A 6,000-nucleotide genomic window follows, 5' to 3' on the forward strand; every position below is an offset into this window, starting at 1 on the left:
CTTGTACAAGTCTTTTTCCTTATTATCTCTTTGGGGTACAAACCCAGTAGTGCTATGGCTGGATCAAAGGGCAGACAGTCTTTTATCACCCTTTGGGCATAGTTCCAAATTGCCCTCCAGAGTGGTTGGATTAATTCACAACTCCACCAGCAATGAATTAGTGTCCCTACTTTGCCACATCCCCTTCAGCATTCATTACTTTCCATAACTGTTATGTTAGCCAATCTGCTAGGTGTGAGGTGATACCTCAGAGTTGCTTTGATTTGCATTTCTCTGATTATAAGAGATGTAGAACATGTTTTCATGTGCTTATTAATAGTTTTGATTTCTTTGGCTGAGAACTGCCTGTTCATGTCCCTTGTCCATTTATCAATTGGAGAATGGCTTGATTTTTGGTACAATTGATTTAGCTCTTTGTAAATTTGAGTAATTAAACCTTTGTCAGAGGTTTTTATGAAGATTGTTTCCCAATTTGTTGCTACCCTTCTGATTTTAGTTACATTGGTTTTGTTTGTACAAAAACTTTTTAATTTGATGTAGTCAAAATTATTTATTTTATATTTTGTGACTCTTTCTAAGTCTTGCTTAGTTTTAAAATCTTTCCCTTCCCAAAGGTCTAACAGGTATACTATTCTGTGTTCACCTAATTTACTTATAGTTTACTTCTTTATGTTCAAGTCATTCACCCTTTCTGAATTTATCTTGGTGTAGGGTGTGAGGTGTTGATCCAAACCTAATCTCTCCCACACCATCTTCCAATTTTCCCAGCAGTTTTTATCAAATAATGGATTTTTGTCCCTAAAGCTGGGGTCTTTGGGTTTGTCATAAACTGTCTTGCTGAGATCATTTTTGCCAAGTATATTCTACTGATCCTCCTTTCTGTCTCTTAGCCAGTACCAAATTGTTTTGATAACCACTGCTTCATAGTATAGTTTGAGATCTGGGAATGCAAGTCCTCCTTCCCTTGCATTTTTTTCATGATTTCACTGGATATCCTTGATTTTTTGTTCTTCCAAATAAACTTAGTTATGTTTTCTTCTAATTCAGTGAAGAAGTTTTTTGGTAGTTCAATGGGTATGGAACTAAATAAGTAAATTAATTTGGGTAGGATTGTCATTTTTATTATGTTAGCTCATCCCACCCATGAGCAATCAATGTTTTTCCAGTTCTTTAGATCTAGTTTTAGCTGTGTGGAAAGTGTTGTGTAGTTGTGTTCATATAGTTCCTATGGTTGTCACAGCAGATAGATTCCTAAGTATTTTATATTGTCTAGGGTGATTTTGAATGGTATTTCACTTTATAATTCTTGCTGCTGAAATGGGTTAGAGATATATAGAAATGCTGATGACTTATGCGGGTTTATTTTGTATTCTGCAACTTTGCTAAAGTTGTTGATTATTTTGAGTAACTTTTTGGTTGATTTTCTAGGATTCCCTAAGTAAACCATCATATCATCTGCAAAGAGTGATAGCTTGGTCTGCTCATTGTCAATTTTAATACCTTCAAGTTCTTTTTTTTTCTCTAATGGCTACTGCTAGTGTTTCTAGTACAATGTTAAATAATAGAGGTGATAATGGGCATCCTTGTTTTACTCCTGATCTTATTTGAAAGGCTTCTAGTTTGTCCCCATTGCAGATGATGTTTGCTGATGGTTTTAGATATATATTGTTTATTATTTTTAGGAAAGGCCCTTCTATTCCTATACTTTCTAGTGCATTCAATAGGAATGGGTGTTGTATTTTATCAAAGGCTTTTACTGCATCTATTGAGATAACCATGTGATTTTTGTCAGTTTGCTTGTTAATATGGTCAATTATGTGAATGGTTTTCCTAATATTGATCCGTCCTTGAATTCCGGGTATGAATCCTGCCTGGTCATAGTGGATGACCCTTGTGATGACTTGCTAGAGTCTTTTTCTAGTCTCCTACTTGGGATTTTTGCATCTATATTCATTAGGGAGATTGGTCTATTGTTTTCCTTCTCTGTTTTTGACCTGCCTGGCTTTGGGATCAGTACCATGTTTGTGTCTTAGAATGAATTTGGTAGAACTCCTTCTTGGCCTATTCTGTCAAATAGTTTGTTTAATATTGGGATTAGTTGTTCTTTGAATGTTTGATAGAATTCATTTGTGAATCCATCTGGACCTGGGGATTTTTTCTTAGGGAGTTCTTTGATGGCTTCTTCAATTTCTTTTTCTGAAATGGGGTTGTTAAGGTAATTTATTTCTTCCTCTTTTAGTCTAGGCAATTTATATTTTTGTAAGTATTCATCCTTATCACGTAGATTGCCTTATTTGTTGCCATATAATTGGGCATAGTAGTTTTTAATGATTGCCTTAATTTCCTCTACACTGGAGGTGGGGTTCCCCTTTTCATCTTTGATGCTGTTAATTTGCCTTTCTTCTTTCCTTTTTAAAATTAGATTGATTTGTACTTTGTCTATTTTGTCTGTTTTTTCAAAGTACCAGCTTCTAGTATTATTTATTAAATCAATAGTTATTTGACTTTCAATTTTATTAATTTCTCCTTTGAGTTTTAGGATCTCTAATTTACTCTTCATCGGAGGATTTTTAATTTGTTCACTTTCTAATTTTTTAATTTGCATGCCCAATTCATTGACCTCTACCCTTCTAAATTTGTTAATATATGAACTCAAGGATATAAATTTCCCCCTGAGTACTGCTTTGGCTGCATCCCATAGGTTTTGAAAGGATGTCTCATCATTTTCATTTTCTTCAATGAAGTTATTAATTGTTTCTATGATTTGTTTTTTAACTAACTGATTTTGGAATATCGTATTGTTTAATTTCCAATTAATTTTCGATTTACCTCTCCATGTTCCCATACTAATTATTATTTTCATTGCATTGTGATCTGAGAAAGTTGCATTTATTATTTCTGCTCTTTTGCACTTATTTGCAATGTTTTATGCCCTAATACATGGTCAATTTTTGTAAATGTACCATGTGCTGCAGAAAAGAAGGTATATTCCTTTTTGTCCCTATTTATTTTTCTCCACATGTCTACTAACTCTAATTTTTCTAAGATTTCATTAACTTCTCTTACCTCTTTCTTATTTATTTTTTGGTTTGATTTATCTAGTTCAGATAGAGGAAGGTTCTGATCTCCCATTAGGATAGTTTTTCTATCTATTTCGTCATTGAGTTTCTCTAGTTTCTCCTTTAGAAATTTGGATGCTATGCCATTTGGTGCATATATGTTGAGTACAGATATTTCCTCATTCTCTATACTGCCTTTTATCAGGATGTAATTACCTTCCCTATCTCTTTTAACTAGATATATTTTTACTTTGGCTTTGTCAGATATCATGATTGAGACTCCTGCCTTCTTTTTGTCAGTTGATGCCCAGTAAATTTTGCTCCACCCTCTTACTTTCACCCTATGTGTGTCTACCTTTCTCATATGTATTTCTTGTAGACAGCATATGGTAGGGTTTTGGACTCTAATCCACTCTGCTATTCGCTTGCATTTTATGGGTGAGTTCATTCCATTCACATTCAGAGTTATGATTACTTGCTGTGTATTTCCCAGCATTTTGATTTCTGCTCCTTTACCTGCCTTTTCTTCTTTCACTATTTCCTTCTACACCAATGTTTGCTTTTGAACAGTCCCCTTTGTACCCACTCTTATTTTACTTCCCTTTCTACCCCCCTCCCTATTTATTCCCCCCTTATTTTCCCTGTAGTCTTTCTAAAATTAACCCCCTGCTCCCTTCATCTCTTGTACTGCTTCCCTCCCCTCTAGACCTTTTGTTACACTTCTACTCCCCTATAGTGTGCAAATCTATTCTCTGTCCCCAATGGATTGGATTGTTTTTCCCTCTTTGAGTCACTTTCAAAGCACGTAAAAGTTGAGTATTTCCTGTCTCTGACCTCTTTACCCTTCCAGTGTATTGATGTTCTCCTCCCTCCCACCATGAGCTTCTTTATGACTTATAAATTTACCCCCATTTGTTTCTTTTCCCATTTCTTTTAATATTAACCTATTTTTAAACTCTAGTTATATATATATATATATATGCATACTCATGCGTATGTATTTCTGCATGAATATATCTATATACCTATTTATGTCTTGTCCTTTCATCCTATACAGTTTGTTGCTGTTCCCTCTAAGTATACTTCTTTTTGCTGCCCAGCTAATAACAACAGTTTTTAGGAGTTACCAATGACCTCTTTTCTTATAGGGATACATATCATTTTAACTTATTGAGTCTCTTAAAAAATTTTTTTGTTTTTCTTTTTTCCCCTCTTTTTTTTAAATTACCCTTTGATGATTCTCTTGCTTGGACATCAAATTTTCTGTTCAGGTCTGGTCTTTTCTTTACGAATTCTTGGAATTCTTCTATTTTGTTGAATGACCATACTTTCCCCTGTAAGAATATAGTCAGTTTTGTTGGGTAGTTGATTCTTTGTTGTAGACCTAGTTCCCTTGCTTTCCAGAATATCATATTCCATGCCTTTCTTTTTCTCAGTGCTGATGCAGCCAGATCCTGAGTTTTGGGTCTGTCAGTCTCCCCTCTTGGAGCTTTGTCAGATCTCTTGGTACAGTCTCTAGGGGAGGAATGTTAGCTTCCCTGTCCTCTGGAGGCTTTTGTTTGGATTGAGTTCAATTGGGTTGGGCTGTATGTGGTTTGACGGACTGAGGCTCTGAAGACTCCTGGAAGGCTAGGCCACCCAGGCTCTCTCCAGTTCTCTCCAGCTGCTTCTCCACTGTCCTCAAGTGCCTTTGCCTTCCTCCCTATACTCTGAGGAGTTCTGATGGGATTTGTTCAACTGGATTGATCTGGATGTGCCCAAGGCAAGGGTGAGACTGGAGCCCGATGGAGGGACCCAGCCACGGCCATTCTCTCCCTGGCTTCCTCCCCGTTGTCCACACTAGATGCTCCAAGCCCAGCACCCCACTGCTCACAAGGTAAACCCTGCAAACCAGCACCTTTGCCCCTTCAGAGGTTCCTGCTGCTGCTGGGGGCTCAGCCCTCTGGGTTGTGGGGGAGGGGTTCTGGGACCTTCGCTCTGCCTTCCCTTTAGCCCTGAATATTCTCAGATTCCGGCTTTTGGGGGACTTAGCTTTTGATTTGAGTCCAGAAGGAGGGTTTCCCACTTCTGTCCTGTTGTTCAGATTGAATTTCAGTGCCCTAGGAGCATTTAGTCTGTATTGGTAAGGAAGGGTCTTCCACGTGGTCTGAACTTTTGCTGCTTGCTAAGCTGCCATCTTGACTCCACCTTTATCATCCATTATTTAAAAAAAATAAAGAGAAATGAGGGTTCTGACATTATTTTTAGCCCTAGGATGAAGAATTAAAAATTTTAACTCACTTTGTGGGAACAGAGCTGAGGACTTGAATTATGATTTCATTTCTTTAGGCAGCTTCCTCTGATGAACATTCTCATCCAATGGAAGTCATTATAATTTCTACAAATTATAACTTAAAGAGTGACCTAAGGCAAAATTTGCTTAAGTTTCTTTCTGTGGTAACAAAGCTAGTATTTGTCAGAGGCTTTTCTTGAAACCATGTTTTAAAGATCAAGACGTCAGCTATTTGTTTATTTTTCAATATGCCATATGACCTCTTCATTATGTTAGTTCAGAGAAAGACAAAGAAAACATTTCTTTTTTGGAATTGTTCCAAAGAGAAATAGAGTATTCTACAGGTGCCAATATTTAAGAAAATAAATCTTTGAATAAAAATTAATTCTCCCCTGATTTGATATTTTCAAGATGGAATTAAATCTTTGGATATTTATGAGTTAGATTACCTCAAAATTCCCTTCAGATTCTACAATACTAGAATTCAGTATTAACAGAGTAATGAAAATGTCAGATTTGCTATGAGTTTTAAGCATAAGAAATAAAATCCAGAAAGTATGATCTAGGCCTTCAAAATCAGCTTTGCCTGTATATGCATTCACATTGTCAACTGTCTGTGAAATTCTCCCATTTGCGTCCTTCTCTGTAGCCCCCTTTGATATTTGGATC

This window comes from Monodelphis domestica, chromosome 3, assembly GCF_027887165.1.
Source record: "Monodelphis domestica isolate mMonDom1 chromosome 3, mMonDom1.pri, whole genome shotgun sequence".
Taxonomy (NCBI): Eukaryota; Metazoa; Chordata; class Mammalia; order Didelphimorphia; family Didelphidae; genus Monodelphis; species Monodelphis domestica.